This window comes from Sciurus vulgaris (assembly GCF_902686455.1).
Source record: "Sciurus vulgaris genome assembly, chromosome: X".
Lineage (NCBI taxonomy): Eukaryota > Metazoa > Chordata > Mammalia > Rodentia > Sciuridae > Sciurus > Sciurus vulgaris.
Genome location: NC_136471.1, coordinates 53,610,578 through 53,635,168, shown reverse-complemented (window position 1 = coordinate 53,635,168; position 24,591 = coordinate 53,610,578). Strand labels below are relative to the sequence as shown.

The 24,591-nt window shown below is 38.5% G+C and overlaps 1 pseudogene across 1 annotated transcript in view; it reads left to right on the top strand.

Annotated features, from left to right (window-relative positions):
- The window catches only part of LOC306651564 (tripartite motif-containing protein 6-like), a 99,313-nt pseudogene extending 75,421 nt beyond the window's left edge, over window positions 1-23,892 (top strand). The window contains exon 3 of the transcript in view: window positions 22,654-23,892. The product of the transcript in view is annotated as a tripartite motif-containing protein 6-like (transcript). The remainder of the gene's footprint in view (window positions 1-22,653) is intronic.
- Window positions 23,893-24,591: the final 699 nt, after the last annotated feature.

Here is a 24,591-nt window from a genome sequence, read left to right as displayed (position 1 = left end):
TCCTTTGCTGAGAGAAAGCTTTTTAGTTTGAATCTATCCCAGTTATTGATTCTTGCTTTTATTTCTTGTGCTATAGGAGTCCTGTTGAGGAAGTCTGATCCTATGCCAACATGTTGAAGATCTGGACCTACTTTTTCTTCTATAACATGAAGGGTCTCTGGTCTGATTCTGAGGTCCTTAATTCATTTTGAGTTTAGTTTCGTGCATGGAGAGAGATATGGGTTTCGTTTCATTCTGTTGCATACGGATTTCCAATTCTCCCAGCACCATTTGTTGAAGAGGCTATCTTTCCTCCATTGCATATTTTTGGCCCCTTTGTCTAGTATGAGAAAATTGTATTTATTTGGGTTTGTGTCCGTGTCCTCTATTCTGTACCATTGATCTGCCTTTCTATTTTGGTACCAATACCATGCCATTTTTGTTATTATTGCTTTACAGTAGAGCTGAAGATCTGGTATTGCGATAAACGCTGCTTCGCTCTTACTGCTAAGGATTACTTTAGCTATTCTGGGTTTCTTATTCTTCCAGATGAATTTCATGATTGCTTGCTATATTTCTGTAAGGTACGTCATTGGGATTTTAATTGGAATTGCATTGAATCTGTATAGCACTTTTGGTAGTATGGCCATTTTGACAATATTAATTCTTCCTATCCAAGAACATGGGAGATCTTTCCATCTTCTAAGGTTTTCTTTGATTTCTTTCTTTAGTGTTCTGTAGTTCTCATTGTAGAGATCTTTCACCTCTTTTGTGAGAGTGATTCCCAAGTATTTTATTTTTTTCAAGGCTATTGTGAATGGGGTAGTTTTCCTAATTATTCTTTCCAAAGATTCATCACTTATGTATAAAAATGCATTCGATTTATGAGCATTGATCTCATATTCTGCTACTTTACTGAATTCACTTATGAGTTCTAAAAGTTTTCTGGTGGAATTTCCTGGTTCCTCTAAGTATATAATCATATCATCAACAAATAGGGATAGTTTGAGTTCTTCTTTTCCTATTCGTATCCCTTTAATTTCTTTGGTCTGTCTAATTGCTCTGGCTACAGTTTCAAGGACAATGTTGAATAGAAGTGGTGAAAGAGGGCAGCCCTGCCTTGTTCCAGTTTTTAGGGGGAATGCTTCCAGTTTTTCACCATTTAGAATGATATTAGCCATGGACTTAGCATAGATGGCCTTTACAATGTTAAGGAATGTTCCCACTATCCCTATTTTTTCTAGTGTTTTGAGCATGAAGGGGTGCTGTATTTTATCAAATGCTTTTTCTCCATCAATTGAAGTAATCATGTGATTCTTGACTTTAAGTCTGTTGATATGGTGAATTACATTTATTGATTTCCAAATGTTGAATCTACCTTGCATCCCTGGGATGAAACGCACTTGATCATGGTGCACTATCTTTTTAATATATTTTTGTATGCGATTTGCTAAAATTTTGTTGAGAATTTTTGCGTCGATGTTCATTAAGGATATTGGTCTGAAATTTTCTTTCCTCGATGTGTCTCTGTCTGGTTTAGGTATCAGGGTAATATTGGCTTCATCGAATGAGTTTGGGAGGGTTCCCTCCTCTTCTATTTTATGGATTACTTTGAGAAGTATTGGAATGAGCTCTTCTTTAAAGGTTTTGTAGAACTCGGCTGAGAACCCATCTGGTCCTGGACTTTTCTTTGTTGGTAGGCTTTTGATGACTTCTATTTCATTACTTGAAATTGGTCTATTTAAATTGTGTATGTCCTCCTCGTTCAGTTTAGGCAATTCACGTGTCTCTAGAAACCTGCTGATGTCTTTGAAATTTTCTGTTTTGTTGGAGTATAGATTTTCAAAATAGCTTCTAATTACGTTTTGTATTTCATTCGTGTCTGTTGTGATATTTCCTTGTTCATTCTGAATATTAGTGATTTGGGTTTTCTCTTGTCTTCTCCTTGTTAGTGTGGCTAAAGGTTTATCAATTTTGTTTATTTTTTCGAAGAACTAACTATTTATTTTGTCAATTTTTTTGTATTGTTTCTTTTGTTTCAATTTTGTTGATTTCAGCTCTGAGTTTAACTATTTCCTGTCTTCTACTACTTTTGGTGCTGGTCTGTTCTTCTTTTTCTAGGGCTTTGAGCTGTAGTGTTAGGCCGTTTATTTGTTGAGTTTTACTTCTTTTATTAAATGCGCTCCATGAAATAAATTTTCATCTAAGTACTGCTTTCATAGTGTCCCAGAGATTTTGATATGATGTTTCTTTGTTCTCATTTACCTCTAAGAATTTTTTAATTTCCTTCCTAATATCTTCTGTTATCCATTCATCATATAATAGCATATTGTTTAATCTCCAGGTGTTGGAGTAGTTTCTGTCTTTTACTCTTTCATTTATTTCTAACTTCAATCCATTATGATCTGATAGAATACAAGGTAGTGTCTCTATCTTCTTGTATTTGCTAGCATTAGCTTTGTGGCATAATATATGGTCTATTTTAGAGAAGGATCCATGTGCTGCTGAGAAGAAAGTGTATTTGCTCTTGGTTGGATGGTATATTCTATAAATGTCCGTTAAGTCTAAATTATTGATTGTGTTACTGAGATCTATGGTTTCTTTGTTCAATTTTTGTTTGGAAGATCTATCTGTTCAGTGGTGAGAGAGGCATGTTAAAATCACCTAGTATTATTGTGTTATGGTCTATTTGGTTTCTGAAATTGAGAAGGATTTGTTTGATATATATGGATGAACCACTGTTTGGGGCATAGATGTTTATGATTGTTATATCTTGCTGATTTATGCTTCCCTTAAGCAGTATGAAATGTCCTTCTTTATCCCTTCTGGCTAACTTTGGCTTGAAGTCCACATTATCTGAAATGAGGATGGATACTCCAGCTTTTTTGCTGAGTCCATGTGCATGGTATGTTTTTCCCCATCCTTTCACCTTTAGTCTATGGGTATCTCTTTCTATGAGGTGAGTCTCTTGCAGGCAACATATTGTTGGATCTTTCTTTTTAATCCAATCTGCCAGTCTATGTCTTTTGATTGATGAATTCAGGGCATTAACATTCACTGTTATTATAGAGATATGATTTGGTTTCCCAGTCATTTGGTTCATTTTTTAAATTTTATTTATTTATTTATTTTTTTGACACAACTTGGTTCCTCCTTTATTTGACAATCCGTTAGGATAATTCCTCCCTTTGCTGATTTGCTTCTTTGTTTTTCATCTCTTCCTCATGGAATATTTTGCTGAAAATGTTCTGTAATGCTGGCTTTCTTTTTGTAATTTCTTTTAGCTTTTGTTTACCATGGAAGGATTTTATTTCATCATCAAATTTGAAGGTAAGTTTTGCTGGGTATAAGATTCTTGGTTGGCATCCATTTTCTTTCAGGGCTTGAAAAATGTTGCTCCAGGCCCTTCTAGCTTTTAGGGTCTGGATTGAAAAATCTGCTGATATCCATATTGGTTTCCCCCTGAATGTAATTTGGTTGTTTTCTCTCACAGCCTTTAAAATTCTGTCTTTATTTGGTATGTTAGGTATTTTCATTATAATGTGCCTTGGTGTGGGTCTGTTGTAATTTTGTGTATTTGGAGTCCTATAAGCCTCTTGTACTTGGTTTTCCATTTCATTCTTCAGATTTGGGAAATTTTTTGATATTATTTCATTGAATAGATTGTTCATTCCCTTGGCTTGTTTCTCTAAGCCTTCCTCAATCCCAATAATTCTTAAATTTGGTCTTTTCATGATATCCCATAGTTCTTGGAGATTCTGTTCATTATTTCTTACCATCATCTCTGTTTGGTCAACTTTGTTTTCAAGGTTAAACATTTTGTCTTCAATGTCTGAGGTTCTGTCTTCCAGGTGTTCTATCCTATTGGATATGCTTTCTATGGAGTTCTTAATTTGGTTTATTGTTTCCTTCATTTCAAGGATTTCTGTTTGTTTTTTTTTTCAATATCTCTAGCTCTTTATTGAAATGATCTTTTGCTTCCTGTACTTGCTCTTTTAACTGTCGATTGGTGTGATCATTCAATGCCTGCATTTGCTCTTTCATCTCATCATTCAATGCCTGCATTTGCTCTTTTATCTCATCATTTGCTTCCCTGATCATTTTAATCATGTACATTCTGAACTCCCTTTCTGTCATTTCTTCTGCCATGCAGTCATTGGATTTTATTGATGTAATATCTAGATTTGTTTGGGGCATTTTCTTCCCTTGTTTTCTCATATTGGTCAGGTATCAGTGGACTGCTGAGATATTGCAGATTTCCTCTATTGACTTATAATGTCCCTGAAGATTTCTAGTATATCCCCTCTTAGCCTTCAGTAGTCTGAAGTCTTGGAGGAAGCTGATAATGCGGTGCTCCACAAGGAAGCTGCCTCTCTAGGGGTCGTGGCCTTCAGGTGGGGTATAATCCCTGCTAGTGGGCAGAGGTGCCTCCACTTGTTGACCAATGGTCATCCAAAGGGGATCTAGGCTGCGGGCTGAGGCAAGACCTGTTTGGGCCTGTGTCTCTGGTTTTACCATCCTTGTGGGAAAACCTTACCTAGCAGAAAAGACTCACCCGGTGGGGAGGTCTCTCTGGTCAGTTTCCGTCCTAGAGGTTCCCCTCAATCCACAACTACCACCTTGGCTGGGCTGCCTTCCTCTGCAACGTTCCCAGGGTCCCGGACCTACCTCCTGGGTCTGGGAGCCTCACCCTTCGCAGACGAGTCTCCTTAGACTGTCTCTCCTCAGAGAATCTGCCCGCAGTCCTGGAACCTTCGCTCCGCCCCTAAGCCTGTCTCTGTTCGGCTCTTCCACCAAGAAGCCTCCTAGGTCCTGGGACCCTGTTCTGCACCTCATTGCCTGGCTATGCAGCCCCTCCTCTGAGCAGCCACCTGGAGCCCCGTACAATCGCTCTGAGTTCCAGCGACCCACCGCACGCCTCTTCCTCCAGACAGCCGCCTGGTGTTCCGGTGCAGTCACTAGGAGTCCAAGCAACTCACTGTTTGCCTCCTCCTCCTGCCAACTGCCCATAGCCCTGGGCAGTCACTCCGAGTCCAAGTGATCCGTCCCGTTCCTCCTCCTCCTCTGGGTAGCCCCCCGGGTGTTCAGGAGCGGTCCCTCTGAGTCCAAGCGACCCACCGCTCTCCTCCTCCAGGCAGTCCCCCGGTGTTCAGGAGTGGTCGCTTTGAGTCCAAACAACTCACCACTCACCTCCTCCTCTGAGCAGCCACCGAAGCTCTGATGCAGTCACTCCGAGTCCAAGTGACCCGCCGTGCTGCTCCTCCTCCTCCGGGCAGCCCCCCAGTGTTCAGAAGCAGTCTCTCTGAGTCCCAATAGTTCCCGCGCAGCTCCTCCTCTGGCAACCGCCTGTAGGTGTGGTGTAGTAGTCACTCCGAGTCCAAGCGACCCGCCGCACTGCTCCTCCTCCTTCGGGCAACCCCCCAGGGTTCAAAAGCAGTCTCTCTGAGTCCAAATAGTTCCCACGCAGCTCCTCCTCTGGCAACCGCCTGTAGCTCTGGTGTAGTCACTCCGAGTCCAAGCAACTCGCCGCGCTCCTCCTCCTCCTCCTCCGGGCAGGCCCCGGTGTTCAGGAGTGGTTGCTCTGAGTCCAAACAGCTCGCCACGCAGCTCCTCCTCTGGGCAGCTGCCCAGAGCCCCAGTGGTTGCTCCGAGTCCCAGCGCTGTGCTGAGCGGCCTCCTCTATGATGCTCCCAGTTGTCCACGTTCACTGCTCCAGCGGGGGAAGGGGTGTCTCACCAGGCAGCTCTACTTCACAAAGTTCCCTGTGTTCCAGTACTACCGCCCCATCCGGGACACCTCCCCAATGGGAGAGACTCACCCGGCTGCTTTGAGTTGGTCCCAAGTCTCTCAATATCTCCTCTTTTGAATCCTGAGTCCTGGAGAAACATGAAATGCAGCCACCCTCTAGTCCGCCATCTTGAAACCCCCCCAAAATGAGGTTTTTGCATCTGTTCCTTGACCTTCACCTCCCAGAATTCATGACTTTCCATTCACCTCATTTCTGTTAGATCTCAGCCTTCATCAGTCCTAGTCTCCTGGCTGATTTCCTAGCTTTGGTGCCTGGGCCATCCCTTGACCACGTCTTCTTTTTTACCTACTATTAACAAATGAGCAACCTTGGTAATGTTCTAGTAGAGGTAAATATAAGCCTATCTTTGGTGTTGGAACCCAGAATAGGATAACATGTCAATTATTCCCCTTTCTCTTTCTACTCACAATTGCATCTTCCTTATTGGTCAAAACTGTGCAGAAGAGGTATTGGGAATTTGGAGCATCTCAATACACTAAGGATTTATTTCCCAACAAATCTCAGATAAATGGTTGGAAAATGTGTGCAGACTAAATATAATATTCAGTTTGAATATTTACTGTCAGTTCTTTAAAGAGCCAAACAACTTGATTAAAGAGGATCAAACTAATGATTCAAATAGTTTGAGGGCATATAAAGGGTTTATGCTATTATATTCAGGACTTGACTTTCTCTTATAAGCACAAACAATTATAATTTGCCTCCAAATAAACTATTCTATCTATCTATCAGATTTGAATATCTCTAATTTAAGACATTTAGGGAGCTAATAGTCATGCTATCATAAAAGAGTACTGACAAGGAAACAGGAAAAGCAGTGAAGTGAAAATGTTTAATTATTAATCATGTTTTGAACATATGGAACTCACTGCATAGATGGGCTCATTTTAGTCAACTCAATTTAAGAACTAGAACATAGAAAGTTAGGCCCAAAATGCAAGATCTTCCAGGAACAGGAACATTAGTATCCTACAGGAAATATGTCTACATTAGAAAATCATATTCAATATTTTTGATCTGACTTTTCAGTAAGTATTGTTACCTTTTCTTTTTCTTATTTGAATTAATGACTATACATAGCTACACATCTTTAGTTGATTTTCTCAAGGTGATAATAGGCAAATCGAAAGCCACAGAGCGAAAAACAGGTATGACTTTCCGATGTTTATATTTCTTCCCCCTTCCTCTCTGCTTTCCTCAAGGAACATTTGTCAAACAACCAGACCATACTGTGCACCATGAGGTCACATTTTCTCTCTCAACTCCTAAATTGAGAACAAATGTTACAGGTCCATGAGTTTCCTTGTGAGCATCTTTTATTGTTTTCCTACTTCCACGGATATACAAAGGAAATAAATGACTCTAATAGGGATGTGAGATTTACCCTACCTGGAAAACAATATACTACACAGCATGAGCACAGCCAATAGGTATAACAGATCTTCCTAGAGATGATAAGTGGTGTCTTCCCACCTATAAATCAAAGGTCACACCATCCAATCTCCTATTCCTTGAATGATGGATTTCACAGGGTGTTGTCCGTCATATAATCTATATACTAGTAGTTCTTTCACTTTCACCTGAAAATGGAGCTGGCAAGGCCATCTGAAGTTGGTACTGAGAAAAGTGGACATAGAAAACATGCTGAGAGAATCAAGTTGCTGAATTTACGTTAGTTGGGAAGCATGTTAGATTAATTGTTATATTCTCAACTCTAACTTCTATCAAATGTGTAAGTTTCTGTTGAAGGTAAGACGTACCAAACTGGAGATAAACAAGGATCAGGAGACAAGACTGATTCATGAAGAAATATCAGAGATTCAGTCAGAGAAGGTAGGGCAGATAGGACAGGTAGCCTCAAGAAGAACCAGATGTAATAATAGATAAGATCCCTGAAAATAGGGCATGTATGACAGTAGGAAAATATGAATTAGAAATTACATTCTTCTCTTCATAGTAGAAACCTGAAAAATGCTGGCTTACATGAGATTTACTTTTTCTTTCATGTAATAGAAAAGCTATTGGTTTTATACCCTGGCTGGTATGGCAGCTGTCAGTGCATGATGCCCATTTTCAAGAAGAAGCACCTCCCCAACCCCCACCCAAGTAGTCCCCTGAGAAGGAAGCCTGCCTGTTGCCTCTGAAGTTCATGTGTGCTGCCAAGTCCCCAGCTACAAAACTTCATGAAGAGATCCTTACCTACCTCAGCCAACATCAGTCTTAGAAAATCCAACTACTGGAGAAACCGAAGCCGGGAGACTTTCAAGATGTGAACACAAGTATGTCAAGAGCATCATCCTTCAGGTTTTCTTCAACTGTCAGTTGAAGTGCACTGAGCACCAGGAACTGGAGGGCTGGTGGGGCATCAGGCCCAGGAATACACCCCAACATTGATATTCTACTCTCTGTTGGTATCTTGGATCCCAGGGCCAGGACCACCCAGCTGAACTCAGTCTAGCTTATGTGGAATCCTGCAGAGAGAGTGTGCATTTATTCAGGTGAATTATATTGGTAGAGAATTCACCCAGGGGAAACACAGGACAAGAAGGGCATGTCCTTCAAGTATAGATAAACAGTTGTAAGTAGTTGGATAACGGAGGGTACATGGGAACATTTGCACTCAATCAGCTGCCAGATCAAGGTGTTCAAACTAAAGGAGGACCAACTGGAAACAAAGAACCACCTGGAGAAGACGGAGAAAAGAACTGCCCAACAGAAGAAATATCAATCATCCTATGAAACCAGAGCCCTCGTGTGGCCTACCAGGTAAACAATGTCTCATCCCCACACTGAAATGTTTCTCCAAACAGCTTTGCCTCAGGGGAACCCACCAGGTGGAGGCCCTGCCCAAGGCCAGTGACTACTTGCTCCTATCAGCCTGGATCCAGGATGCCTAGCAGTGGCTCCATGGCACCAGGTTCTCACAGTTTTGTCAGCATGTCCTTTGTCAAATATATAATTTGTAAAAATTTCCTCCATTCTGTGGGTTGTCTTCACTTTGTTAATGGGTCCTTTGAACTACAAAAAGTTTTAATTTGGATGATGTCCAACATACCTACTTTTACTTTTGTTGTTTGTGTTTCTAGTAGCACAGCCTAAACACCATTGCCTAATCTGAGGTCAGGAATATTTATGTCTATCTTTTCTTCTAAGAATTTTAGAGTTTTCATTCTCACAATGATCTTTGTGATCATTCTCACAATGGATCAAAATCCATTTTGAGTTAATTTTTGCATTTGGTTTGAAGCGGGGGTCCAACCTCATTCTTTTCCAGGTAGGTACCTACAAGTTCCACCACTATTCTTTCCTAGTGGAATTTTCTTGGCACCTTGCTAAAGGTCTCTGATGCTCACTGAATTTTTTTTTCTGGGACATGATGCTGTTGAAACAGGTAAAGTGAGAGATAAGAGAATAGAATTGTCACCATTACTTCCACTTGGTTGAATCTGTGACCTTTGTAGGTCCCCTACTCCCTTGATCTCTCTATACTTTTTTGCTGTTGTTGTTGTTGTTCTTTTTAGATACACATGACAGTAGAATGTATTTTGACATATTATAAATACATGATGTACAAATTTTCTCTATGCTTTTCTACCATCATTCTTTTTCTATCTTCCCTTCTTTCCCCATCCAACTTCAACCCTTGATACATCATTTCACTCTCGTTTCTCCCTATAATAACTTATTAAATCATAGCATCATTTGTCTGTCTCCTCCATTAGACTGTAAATTCTAAGGCACCAACTTACACTGCTACAAGAGTTCCAGCATATAGAAAAACCTAAAACAAAAATACTTGCTGAAAGAAATGAATGGTTGATACAAACTATATGTGTCAAAGGAATCTGGGGTGGAGGTGAGGAGAAACACAATGGACTGAAGCAGCTACAGAAGATTTAATGCTAGTGGTAGAAATTGAACTGGGCTTTGAGGACTAGATAGGAACTGGAGTTAATTAGGGTCATTCCAGGATGAAGCTTAGTGCAAGTGAAAACTTGCAATATTTTGGGGTAAGAATGTGCATCATGTATAAAGTGGAACCATAAGAAAACCTTTGGATGAGCTGCAACAGTGGAAGGGGCTAGGAAACCAGGACACATACGTGGTCAGTAACAGAAAGCCTGGAATGAGAGACATGTTCCTAGTAGGAGATCATGTCATAGATGTTAGTAAGGGGGGTAAAGAAAGAAGTCATGAAGAAAATCCATAAGTCTAATGAGGAATGGCAAAGTCAGCAAAACAGGCATCAACTATTGAAAATCAGACGGCTCTGTCATATATCTGAGAGTGGAAACTATTCTTCTAGTTCTGCAAATTGTCCTTCTCAGCCAGAACAGTTTTCACAAGACCTTCCAATTCTTGACTTCTTTGTCTTAAAACCTTTGCCTGACATCTGACACAAAAAGTGCATTTCAAAATAAGTCGGAAATAATGTTAGAGAAAGAAAGGTCTGGTTTTGGAAAGCCTTAGAAACATGAAAGGGAAGTTTAGATTTAATGTGGCAGTAAACCAAGTATATGCCCATTTCTTAAAGGGGTGACTAAATAGAAGCCATGTTTTAGGAAAATTTGTCAAGTTGTGAAATGTAGGATGAATTCATCATAATAGACTTTTCACTCTAATTTTAAATTAATGTTGGGGTCATATTAGCATTTATATAACCCAGGAAGAGGTGATTTCCTAAATAACATGTCCATTTTTAAAAAATAAACCACAAAATGTCAGCGTTTTCCCTGTAATCATATCAGACTCAATATGTACTCTTTTTACACAGGAAAGTTGGATTTTAAGTCAGTAAAGTTATGTATTAAAATGAGAAGGATATACACTACATTCATATTTTCTTGTTTTACTTTCTTCATAAATGTGAATTCAACAAATTGACCTAAAGTAAGCAAATGTAGAAATTAATAATTTTTTCAAGGCTTTTCCATCTGTCTTGAGGGAAGAAGTCAAACCACCAGAAACTTTCTCTGAATGATTTAATCATATTGCATAGTATGAGAAAAGAGGCTTAGTAAGGACTTTAAAACTTATCTAATAGGGAGACCCATATTTAAGCCTACAGATTTTATAATAGAAATGTGTTGACTTTGATGGATTCTGTAATTGCTTAGTTGTGTTCTTTTCTCCTACTTTCTAACATAAAAGTTGTAATTTTTTTGAAGAGAATAGATTCACTTGAGTTCTAAATTTGGGTAGTTAAGAGAAAGATTCCACATGTATTTGTATACAAGATGATTAAGAAGTTTCCTTTGTTTAGAATATAATAATATATCCAAATTATAATATTATAATCATGGACATGGTTAAATAGTCCCAATAAAATTGCTTCTGAAGCAGAGGTGAGCATGTCCAAGTCCATAGAGCCACACAACTTCCTATATTTAAAGTGCAGATAGACATACTACTTCTCAATAGACATGGTCAATGACATGATCAGCAGGACCAGGTGACAGAGAGACAGAGCTACTCTGAGTATTAATTTTACTGTCATTATAGTTTGACATATTTGCTTCTTTTTCATTCTTCTGGGATCAAATTCCAGTTGAGAGTGTGTGGGAAATAGGATTTATTAACACTCCCTTAACTATCTGCTACCTTAACTACTGATACCGGTAACTGATCACTGGTAAATTCGTTTCAGTTGTCAAGAAGTTCTGTGTGTGTGTGTGTGTGTGTGTGTGTATATGTGTGTGTGTGTGTGTGTGTGTGTGTGCTCACATGCATCAATGGCAAAAGGATACATTTCTGGATTTATAACCCAGTACTAATGCAGGTCCTGCTATTTTATCAGTGAAAAATGAAACAATAAGTAACATTGATTGTACATATTCATGGGTTTTCAAAATTAACATTTGGGGAAATCATCTAACTGTGATTGTCACTCAGCTACTTTTAATTTATGCTTAATAAACCCTATTCAAAAGAAGGTACTATAAGATTTCATCGAGCTTATCAGGGAGCATGTGTTTTGGGTCTCACTTCACATCAGAGTAGTATGCTTTAGGAAAATGATTCATTTTTATATTTATATCCATGAGTGATTAATTGCTTTTTGGTATTTTTATTAGAAAGAATCACAAAACAAGCACACTTGAATTTTTGCAATTTAAAAAACTCCAAGTTAATCACTAAACATTTTTAAACCTTCAGAAATATGTTTCCCTCAAAAATACATGATGATGAGCTCATTCCAAATGCTTTAAGTTAAATTACAGTAGTATTTTTATTTAGTAAATTACATGGAAGCCTTTAGATGCTATCTTAGTTTAAGAAATGAATCTTCATAAGCAATTTGTGCTTTTTATATATCCCTACATTTTATTAAATATAATTAGACTATGTTCAAATATGAATATGATATTAAGACTTAGGATAAGTGACAAGCCTTTCCCACTAGTATATTATTCAAATGATATAGAGCCTACTGCTCTTCTGGTCAGAATGATAGATAATGACTTTGTACAAGCTAATTTGAAATTGGATCCTTAATTTTCATTCATTTAATTACAAAGCAGCATTATAAAATCCCTACCAAAATAGTTCACATAGCAGTTCACAATGAGGAAGCTTTTATGTGAGAGCACATTGTGTAAGCTTGGTCAGTCGCCAAAAAAGTGGTAGGATTTTGCTGAGCAAGTCATGGCATTATTAGAGGATGCTGGCATAAACAGAAATGCACATCAGTAAATGAAATGGAGGATAGAAAGAAACCAATAAAGATGGTGTATTAAAAAAGTTGAATGTAGCTTATTAGAATACATGTTTAATAGTTCAGTGTGAGTAAAGACCTGAGGAAATGACCTTTCATTTCAGCATAAAAGAAATGTAATTATAATTTATTCCAACTGTGCTCTTTTACAATAATACAGGATCATTTAGACTTGCTCATGAAAATGGTTTTATTGATAAGCTGGCACTAATGATAAAGTAACTCTAGTAATACCAAAATGTTGACTGGTAGAGAACTTTACGGAAACAAAGAGGAGACTTTTGAGAGGAGCTATGTCAAAAATAAATGTAAAAGATGAAGAAAGAGAAAAAGAACTATGTCTTCCGTGGAAATGCAATAATAGAGAAAACAATATACTAGGAAAAATGATCCAGCTTGTTACTGTGATAATTATAATATCTGTTACAAAACTCAGACTTTGGAACAGAAATAGCATGACCATGAAATTCCTCAAAACATTTTGCATATTCAAACATGATATTATTTCATTTTTCCAAAAAAGTTTATCTATTGAATTGTTTATAATCAGGTACTTTGCATGAAACAGACTTCATCCCTAAGTATAATTGAATATATCACAGGACACATATGTTAGTCACAGCACATGGGAAATGAGGTGGCTAGGATCCCAATTCTTTGAATCTTTAGATTCTGTCATGCTGCTTGTCCTGTAACAGGTTCCTGAGAAGAATATATAGCACAGTGAAGACACTGCCAAATCAATGCTGCCTTCTAGCTAGAGCTACGGTCTCAAATATCTCCGTAGTCTCAGGGTAAATTAGGCTGGACCATGTATGAATGAAGATGGCTCTATTTATCCAACTCTTAGGAAGCAAAAGAACTTCAGAGTCCTTTTTCTAGGAACTATTCCTTGACCCCACCCTTGCCTTTGCCCTCACTCTGATAGTAAGAGAACAAATAGAAATCTTCCCTGACAATCTTAAAGTCATTGGTTAAACTGCCTCCTGTACCTTTAGATACTGACCTTATATGTTTATTTGGATTTACAAGAACAGAAGTATGGGGGCCCTCAACTTGGAAAGGGTTCATCTTCCCACATACCTTTTACGTGAGTACACCTGAACCTTAAACTTTTACTTCTTTGTTTCTCACACCAAAAAAACTCTCGCTGGAGAATTATGTGTTCTTTACCCTTGTTAGAGAGTTGTTCCTTCTAGAAGATGGAGTTGTTGGGAAAATATCTGACCTTTCCCAGCAGTTATAATGTGCCACTAACAATAATTAGGACTAAAAGTGAAGAATAATTAGAAAACTCTTGTTTAAGTTATTCTTCTTAATTCAAGGACACAAATTCTATGTAACACTTCTTTGACCTTGTGCATATAAAGTAGCAGAAGTAGATTTTTTTTCAGTTTTGTGTCCATTTCCATCACCAAGTTGTCATTTTATAGTAAACAATTTCTCTAAATAGGAATACACACATTGTGATACATATTTGGAAAAATATCAATTTGTTAATTGGTCTGGCTTTTGAAAACTAGTTCTACAGCCATTCTCTGCCATGCATGTTCACTGTTTCTATCAACACCCATTTGTTGAACATTGACCATCATGTATATGGCTTCAAAATTGACATATCTTCAAAAACAATCTAGTGTTCAAGATTAACACATCAATTTTAAAAACTTGCAAAAAAGAAAGGCTATGACAACTTTCATTAAGATATATAGAAAATATATGAAATGCATTTTAGAAATAAGAGCTATTATATGGGGAGGGAATGAATCTCTATATGGAAGATGTAGAAGTAGAGTCTTGAGACATGTACCTTTTCACGATCATTGAAATTTCACAAATATAGTCTAATACATTAATTGTCACTTTGTGGTTGGAGTACGAGCAACATCAGCATCACCTGAGAACTTGTTAGAAATGCAAACTATCAGGCTTTAACTCAGATGTAATGAATCATAAAATTTGGGGATGGGATTCAGCAGTCTGTGATTTATCAACTTTCCAAATGATTTTGATGCATGCTAGAGTTTGAAGATCATTGATCTAATCAATTCATAAGGCTATACTCATTGACTGGTTTATGTGGCAAGACACAAAATAGACACTCAGGGAGTAGACATGAATTATGATGATGATGATGGTTTTCAGTACTAGGATTGCACCCAGGGCCTCATGCATGGTAGGCAAGCACTCTACCACTGAACCACATCCCCAGACCTCTTTAACATTTTATTTTGAGACAGAATCTCTCTAAATTGCTGAGGCTGGCCTTGAACTTGAGATTCTCCAGCCTTAGCCTCTGGAGTAGCTGGGCTGTGCCACCTTGACCAGCTCACGGTTCTTTTTTTTTTTTTTTTTTTTTTTTGCCTTATTTTTATATATTTATTTATTTATTTTTTATTGTAAACAAATGGGATACATGTTGTTTCTCTGTACATGGAGTCAAGGCACACCATTTGTGTAATCATAAATTACATAGGGTAATGTTGTTTGATTCATTCTGTTATTTTTTTCCTTCCCCCCACCCCTCCCACCCCTCTTTTCCCTCTATACAGTCCTTCCTTCCTCCATTCTTGCCACCCTCCTTAACCCTAACCCCAAACCTAACCCTAACCCTAATGCTAACCCCTCCCACCCCCCATTATACGTCCTCATCCGCTTATCAGCGAGATCATTCATCCCTTAGTTTTTTGAAGATTGGCTTATCTCACTTAGCATGATATTCTCCAATTTCATCCATTTGCCTGCAAACGCCATAATTTTTTCATTCTTATTATTCAAAGTATTCCATGGTGGTGCACGCCTGTAATCCCAGCAATGTGGTAGGTTGAAGCAGGAAGATCAGAAGTTCAAGGCCAGCTGCAGCAACTTAGCAAGACCCTCAGCAACTTAGTGAAAGCCTGTATCAAAAGAAAAAATAGAAAGAGCTGGGGATGTGGCTCACTAGTAAAAGGCCCCTGGGTTCAGTCTCCAGAATCAAAAACAAAACAAAATATTTCAATAAAATTAGAGTAGCAATCTTAGGAGTCATACTATAAAAAATACCTAACAACACAAAGTCATTGCTAGGGCCCAAGGGACTTATTTGAAGCACCAAAGTCCAGTGACATAATGATAGGTAGAGATTGTAGAGACCTCCTACCTGAACGGAGAGATCCAGGGGAGACAGTGGAGTTTTGCTAATTTTCACTCTTTCCCTTTGTGGACATGGACATTTTCATTCCTTTGGTCCAGATGGCAGTCAGTTTTAAGAAATCAGAAAAGATACTAGATCACGGAGCCAGAAACAAGGCAATATAGAACCAAGAACTCAAAATAAAAGCCCTTTCATACGTCAGCATTCAGGGAACAATAAAACAAATGGCCACTTCATTTATCCTGCTTTGAGTTTGTTGAGCATCCTGGATGTGTGCATTTGCAGTTTTCACCACATTTAGAAAATGTTTGGCTGCTCTTTTCTTCAAATATTTTTCTTCTCCCTAGGGATTTCTAGCACTCCAATTACAAGTTAGACTACTTGATATGGTAACTGAGGCTCCTTTTTTAAAAAAAATTTTAGTGTTTTTCCCCTGCTCTATGCTTCAGTTTGCAAAATTTTTATTGCTATGTCTTCAAGGACACTGGACTTTTCTTCTGCAATGTCTAAGGCTATCAATCCCACATAAGGAAATTTTCATTCAGATACTATATTTTTCATTTCTATAAGTCTGTGTGATCTTTTTACATCTTGTATTTCTCTTCTCATTTTGTTTATGGTTTGGTTTATTTTGTTTTTTAACTCCATAAGTGCTATGAAATGAATGTAGCTCTTTTAATGTCCATGTTGGCAAATTCCATCATGACTCATTTCAGGATCTGTTTTCTTTCTGCCTATGGGCCACATTTTCTTGCTTCTTCACACGTATAACAATTACTTTACTGAGTGGCAGATATTGTAAATTTTATGTTGTCAATGGCTAGAATTTATAATATTTCTTTAAAAAGTACAAGACTTCATCTTAATGCTTATGGAACTTGTACTTAAGCCTTTCTTTTAGCCCCAGGACTAGGGTATTATCTTCTGAGATCTCTACCAAATGCCTTAGGCATTCAACCCTGTCTCTCCCTTCTGGCCTGTTGGAACCAAAATTATTCCCAGACCTGTGTGAACTCTTGAAACTGGTTCACAGCTTCTGGGTAATTGTACGTTCCATAACAGTTGTTTCTTGCCCAACCTGAAGGAGTATTAATCTACACACACACAGATTGGTTTCAGCCAAAGACTAAGGGAGAATCCTGTGTAGATTTCTAGAGCCATTTCTCTGTAAATTCCCTTCTCTCCAACAGTCTGCCTCATAAGTTCTAGTTGCACTGGCCTCCCTGAATCCCAATCTCTGTCTCCTCAACTCAGAGAGTATTCCCTCCCTCTGTTATCACCATCCAGAAGCGTCTCCAGCAGAAAATCATGGAGAATGTAAGGTTTTTCTCATTTCTTTCTCTCCTCTCAGGGCTCAACATCCTGTATAACCTGTTGCCCAATGTCAGAAAAGAGTTACATCATGTATTTTGCACATCTTTCTAGTTACTTATGACAAGAAGGTAAATCCCATAAGGAGATATTCTTCAAGGGTATAAGCAGAGGCCCCCAAATGAGCACTATAAAAACATGTGTTATGGTTTAAATATGAGCTTTCCCCAGAAGCTCATGTGTGAGACAATGCAAGAAGGTTTAGAGGTGAAATGATCAGGTTATGAGAACCTTAACACAATCAGTGAATTAATCCCCTGATAGATTAACTGAATGGTAACTAAAGGCCGGTAGGGTGTGGCTAGAGGGAGTGGGTCATTGGGGGCATACCTTGGGGTATATATTTTGTATCTGGGTGAGTGGCTGCACTAATTTGCAACCCCAACAGCAATGTATGAGTGTATCTTTTTCCCCCACATCCTCGCAAACACCTATCGTTGCTTGTGTTCTTGACAATCACCATTCTAATTGGGGTGAGATGGAATCTTAGGGTAGTTTTGATTTGCATTTCTCTTATTACTAGAGATGTTGAACATTTTTTCATATAACTGCTGATTGCTTGTAGATCTTCTTCTGTGAAGTGTCTGTTCATTTCCTTAGCCCATTTGTTGATTGGATTATTTGTATTCTTGGTGTAGAGTTTTTTGAGTTCTTTATAGATTCTGGAAATTACTGCTCTATCTGAAGTATGAGCGGCAAAGATATTCTCCCACTCTGTAGGCTCTCTCTTCACATTACTGATAGTTTCCTTTGCTGAGAGAAAGGTTTTTAGTTTGAATCTATCCCAGTTGTTGATTCTTGCTTTTATTTCTTGTGCTATGGGAGTCCTGTTAAGGAAGTCTGATCCTACGCCAACATGTTGAAGATTTGGACCTACTTTTTCTTCTATAACATGAAGGGTCTCTGGTCTGATTCTGAGGTCCTTGATCCATTTTGAGTTGAGTTTTGTGCAGGGTGAGAGATAGGGGTTTAATTTCATTCTGTTGCATATGGATTTCCAGTTTTCCCAGCACCATTTGTTGAAGAGGCTATCTTTTCTCCATTGCATATCTTTGGCACCTTTGTCTAGTATGAGAAAATTGTATTTATTTGGGTTTGTGTCCATGTCTTCTATTCTCTACCATATATCTACCTGTCTATTTTGGTACGAATACCATGCCGTTTTTGTTACTATTGCTTTGCAGTAGAGTTGAAGATCTGGTATTGCGATACCCGCTGCTTCGCTCTTACTGCTAAGGATTGCTTTAGCTATTCTGGGTTTCTTATTCTTCCAGATGAATTTCATGATTGCTTGCTATATTTCTGTAAGGTACGTCATTGGGATTTTAATCTGTATAGCACTTTTGGTAGTATGGCCATTTTGACAATATTAATTCTGCCGATCCAAGTACATGGGAGATCTTTCCATCTTCTAAGGTTTTCTTTAATTTCTTTCTTCAGTGTTCTGTAGTTCTCATTGTAGAGGTCTTTCACCTCTTTTGTGAGATTGATTCCCAGAATTTTATTTTTTTCAAGGCTATTGTGAATGGGGCAGTTTTCCTAACTTCTCTTTCTGAAGATTCATCACTTTTGTATAAAAATGCACTGGATTTATGAGCATTGATTTTGTAACCTGCTACTTTACTGAATTCACTTATGAGTTCTAAAAGTTTTCTGGTGGAATTTCCAGGTTCCTCTAAATATATAATCATGTCATCAGCAAACAGGGATAGTTTGAGTTCCTCTTTTCCTATTCATATCCCTTTAGTTTCTTTGATTTGTCTAATTGCTCTGGCTAGAGTTTCAAGGACAATGTTGAATAGAAGTGGTGAAAGAGGGCATCCCTGCCTTGTTCCAGTTTTTAGGGGGAATGCTTTCAGTTTTTCACCATTTAGAATGATATTGGCCATGGGCTTAGCATTGATGGCCTTTACAATGTTAAGGAATGTTCCCACTATCCCTATTTTTTCTAGTGTTTTGAGCATGAAGGGATGCTGTATTTTATCGAATGCTTTTTCTGCATCTATTGAAGTAATCATGTGATTCTTGACTTTAAGTCTGTTGATATGGTGAATGACATTTATTGATTTCCAGATGTTGAGCCAACCTTGCATCCCTGGGATAAAACCCACTTGATTGTGGTGCACTTTTTTTTAAATGTATTTTTGTATGCAATTTGCTAAAATTTTGTTGAGAATTTTTGTGTTGATGTTCATTAAGGATATTGGTCTGAAATTTTCTTTCCTCGATGTGTCTCTGTCTAGTTTAGGTATCAGGGTGATATTGGCTTCATAGAATGAGTTTGGGAGGGTTCCTTCCTCTTCTATTTCATGGAATACTTTGAGGAGTATTGGAATGAGCTCTTCTTTAAAGATTTTCTAGAACTCGGCTGAGAACCTATCTGGTCCCGGACTTTTCTTTGTTGGTAGGCTTTTGATGACCTCTTCTATTTCATTGCTTGAAATTGATTTATTTAAGTTGTGTATGTCCTCCTGGTTCAGTTTAGGTAATTCATATGTCTCTAGAAACTTCTTGATGCTTCGAGGTTTTCTATCTTGTTGAAGTATAGATTTCAAAATAGCTTCTAATTTTAGTAATTTGAGTTTTCTCTCTCCTCTTTGTTAGTGTGGCTAAGGGTTTATCAATTTTGTTTATTTTTTCAAAGAACCAACTCTTTATTTTTTTAATTTTTTCAATTGTTTCTTTTGTTTCAATTTCTTTGATTTCAGCTCTGATTTTAACTATTTCCTGTCTTCTACTACTTTGGTGTTGCTCTGTTCTTCTTTTTCTAGGGCTTTGAGCTGTAGTGTTAAGTCGTTTATTTGTTGATTTTTTTCTTCTTTTGTTGAATGCGCTCCATGAAATAAATCTTCCTCTAAGTACTGCTTTCATAGTGTCTCAGAGATTTTCATATGGATATGATGTGTCTTTGTTCTTGTTTACTTCTAAGAATTTTTTTATTTCCCTCCTGATGTCTTCTGTTATCCAATCATCCTATAACAGCATATTATTTAATATCTAGGTATTGGAGAAGGTTCTGGTTTTTTTTCTGTCATTCATTTCTAATTTCAATCCATTATAATCTGATAGAATACAAGGTAGTATCCCTATCTTCTCGTATTTGCTAACAGTAGCTTTGTGGCATAAAATATGGTCTATTTTAGAGAAGGATCCATGTGCTGCTGAGAAGAAAGTATATTCGTTCTTTGTTGGATGGTATATTCTATATATGTCCGCTAAGTCTAAATTATTGATTGTGTTATTGAGATCTATGGTTTCTTTATTTAATTTTTGTTTGGAAGATTTTTCCAGTGGTGAGAGAGGTGTGTTAAAATCGCCTAGAATTATTGTGTCGTGGTCTATTTGATTTCTGGAATTGAGAAGGATTTGTTTGACGTACATGGATGAGCCAATGTTTGGGGCATAGATATTTATGATTGTTATGTCTTGCAGATTTATGCTTCCCTTAAGCAATATGAAATGTCCTTCTTTATCCCTTCTGACTAGTTTTGGCTTGAAGTCCACATTATCTGAAATGAGGATGGATACTCCAGCTTTTTTGCTGTGTCTGTGTGCATGATATATTTTTTCCCACCCTTTCACCTTTAGTCTGTGGGTTTCTCTTTCTATGAGATGAGTCTCTTGCAGGCAGCATATTGTTGGATTTTTCTTTTTAATCCAATCTGCCAGTTTATGTCTTTTGATTGATGAGTTCAGGCCATTAACATTTAGGGTTATTGTTGTGATATGATTTGTATTCCCAGTCAGTTGACTCATTCTTGTTTTTTGACATGATTTGGTTTTTCTCCTTTATTTGGTTGTTCCCTAGGGTAGTTCCTCCTATTGCTGATTTGCATCGTTGTTTTTCATCTCTTCGTCATGGAATATTTTGCTGAGAATGTTCTGTAATGCCGGCTTTCTTTTTGTAAATTCTTTTAGCTTTTGTTTATCATGGAAGGATCTTATTTCATCATCAAATTTGAAAGTAAGTTTTGCTGGGTATAAGATTCTTGGTTGGCATCTGTTTTCTTTCAGGGCTTAGTAAATGTTGTTCCAGGCCCTTCTAGCTTTTAGGGTCTGGATTGAAAAATCTACTGATATTCTTATTGGTTTCCCCCTGAAACCACAGCCTTTAAAATTCTGTCTTTATTTGGTATGTTTGGTATTTTCATTATAATGTGCCTTGGTGTTGGTCTGTTGTAATTTTGTGTATTTGGAGTCCTATAAGCCTCTTGTACTTGGTTTTCCATTTCATTCTTCAGATTTGGGAAATTTTCTGATATTATTTCATTGAATAGATTGTTCATTCTTCATTGTTTCTCTAAGCCTTCCTCAATCCCAATAATTCTTAAATTTGGCCTTTTCATGATATCCCATAGTTCTTGGAGATTCTGTTCATGATTTCTTACCATCTTCTCTGTTTGGTCAATTTTGTCTTCAAGATTAAATATTTTGTCTTCACTGTCTGAGGTTCTGTCTTCCAGGTGTTCTATCCTATTGGTTATGCTTTCTGTGGAGTTTTTAACTTGGTTTATTGTTTCCTTCATTTCAAGGATTTCTGTTTGTTTGTTTTTTTTTTTTCAGTATCTCTAACTCTTTATTGAAATTATCTTTTGCTTCCCGTATTTGCTCTTTTAACTGTTAATTGGTGAGATCATTTAATGCCTGCATTTGCTCTTTCATCTCCTCGTTTGCTTCCCTGATCATTTTAATTATGTACATTCTGAACTCCCTTTCTGACATTTCTTCTGCCATGCTGTCATTGGGTTTTATTGATATAGTATCTAGGTTTGTTTGGGACATTTTCTTCCCTTGTTTTCTCATATTGGTCAGATATCAGTGGGACTCTGAGATATTGCAGATTTCCTCTTTGGCTTATAGTGTCCCTGTAGATTTCCATTATATCACCTCCCATCCTTCAGTAGCCTGAAGTCTTGGAGGAACTTGATAATGCAGTGCTTCTGAAGAAAGCTGCCCCTTGCCCGCTACTGGTTCCAGGACTGGGGGCTGGTTCTGCGTGGAAATCCTCTCACTGGGGGGTCTGCTCCTAGAAGCTGGCTATAGACAGGGCCTGCCCCCACCTGAGGATGCTGGGCTACTCGGGGAAAGCCTCTCCTTGTCCTGCCTTGGTCCCAGAAGCCACCTGCAGGCCGGGGCCTGCTGCTGGGTCCGGGGCTTGGCGTTGGCTCTGTGCAGAAAAGCTCTCACTGGGCGAGCCTGCTCCAAGAAGCTGTCTGTGAATCACGCCTGCTGCCAGAGGGAGCAGGGCTGCTTGGGGAAGACTCTTGCTGCCCTGCCCTGCTCCTAGAAGCTGCCCACTGACCGGGCCTGCAGTCTGGGCAGAGCTTCACCCGGTGGGAGAGGCTCACCCAGCAGCTCTGTGTTGGTCCAAGTCTCTCAATACCTCCCCTTCTTGAATCCTGAGTTCTGGAGCGACGGGAGATGCAGTCATCCTCTAGTCTGCCATCTTGGATCCCACCCTGTACTTTATTTTTATGTGGTACTGCGGATCGAACCCAGTGCCTCACGTATGTTAGGCAAGTGCTCTACCACTGAACCACAGTCACAGCTCCTTGTGGCCTAATGCTGCTGGATGAGGAGCATGAAGATCACAGGAAGATCTTAAAGCAAAATTTTTTCTCTCAGGTAAAAAATGACATAACTCAGAAGTAGTGTTGTGCCCGGGGAAGCAGCTGAAGGTAATTCTTTGTGCACCCCATGCAGAGAACTCCAGCTCTTCTGTAAGGAGGATGGGAAGCTAATTTGCTGGCTTTGTGAACAGTCTCAGGACCACTGTGGTCACCACACATTTCTCATGGAGGAGGTTGCCCAGGAGTACCAGGAAATGTTCCTGGAGTCTCTGAAGAAGTTGAGGAAAGAGCAGCAGGAAGCTGAGAGGCTAAAAGCTGTTATCAGAGAGAAGAGGGCATCCTGGAAGAATCAGATAGAGCCTGAGAGACACAGGATCCACACAGAGTTTAATCAGCTTCGAAGCATCCTGGACAAAGAGGAGCAGTGGGAAATGAAGAAGTTAGAGGAGGAAGAGAGGAAGGGTCTGAGTATTGTACAGAAAGCTGAGGGTGAACAAATCCATCAGAGTCAGTGACTGGGAGAGCTAATTTCAGATTTGGAGAGTTGATGCCAAGGTTCAGTAGTAGACCTACTACAGTTTGCAAGTAATGTCATGGAAGGAAGTGAGTTCTGGACCCTAAGGAAGCCCCAAGCTCTCCCTACCATGCTGAAGAGTATGTTTCAAGTTCCAGATCTGAAAAAGATGCTTCAGGTGTTTTGAGAGTTGACAGATGTCTAGAGATCCTGGGTGGACAGGACTCTGAAACCCCACATGGCTAATTTAAATCTTGTCTAAAAATCAGAGGCAGGTGAGATTCATGGGTGCTAAACTGACTGGGCCTCCCTGTCTGGAAGAACACTGTGACTGTTGTGACCTGGGCTCTCAGCTCTTCTCCTTAGGAAAATACTACTGAGAGATAGATGTGACCAGTAAGTCTGCCTGGATCCTGGGGGTATGCAGTAATTCCATTCTCTTTCAAGTCAGGTTGCTAACAACCAGAATGCTTACTTCAGAGACCACCACAGAATGGATACTGGGTGATTGGGTTGCAGCATAAATATTAAGATAGAGCCTGCAAGTACTCTTCCACTTCCATACTCCTCTCTAGGACTGTGCCCCCTTACCACACTGGATTTTTTGTTTTTGTTTTTGTTTTTTTAGATTATAAGGCTGGCAATGTCTCCTTTTATAATGTCACGAATCATGGCTTACCTATCTACACTCTCTCTAAATATTACTTTCCTACTGCCATTTGCCCATACTTTAATCCTTTCTACTGTGTAGTCCCGAGAACCCTGCATCTCCTAAGCTCTTTGACATTCTGCTGCCCATAGCTGAGTAGTACCTGTCACCCTGCGACTCACCTGCATTTGAGTCTCCTTTCTTATCTGTTTTATGTTCTCCCTCTTTTCCTGTTGAGCATCCATTCACTCAATAGCAGGATAGTCACCCAAAAATGATGGTGAATATCCTTGACAGATGTTAAAGTAGGCTGGAGGAGCTTTCAACATTTTATCATCAAGCATACATGGTATTAGATAGAAATTTTTTTCATTGATGCATGGACCAAATCTAAAAAATTCTCTTGTATTAATTGGCTGCAAGTTTTGTTTTGAATGAAAAATGAATTCAACAGATATCCTATAATTATTAAGATAACTGTGTGTCATTTTTACTGTTATCAGGGATAAGTACATTGATTTGTTTCCATTGTTAAATCTATCACAAATTTCTGAAATAAAGTATTATTAATTGTTAGAGGCAGATATTTAATTAGGTTTTATTTTCATCTGTGTTTATGAAAGAAATTGGCCTGTAACTTTACATTCTTGTAATTTCTTTTATAAAATGCAATAATGAACAAATAAATTACTATGTAATTACATAAAGAATTTTGAGTGCTAAATACAAACCATTGTAATTTCTATGGCTTTAAGTTCACATTAAAGGAAGAGATTGTAACTTCAGCCTCAACTATAACCTCTACCACAACCATCAGCCTTGACCTTAAAAATTTAAGGGTAGAAAAAAAT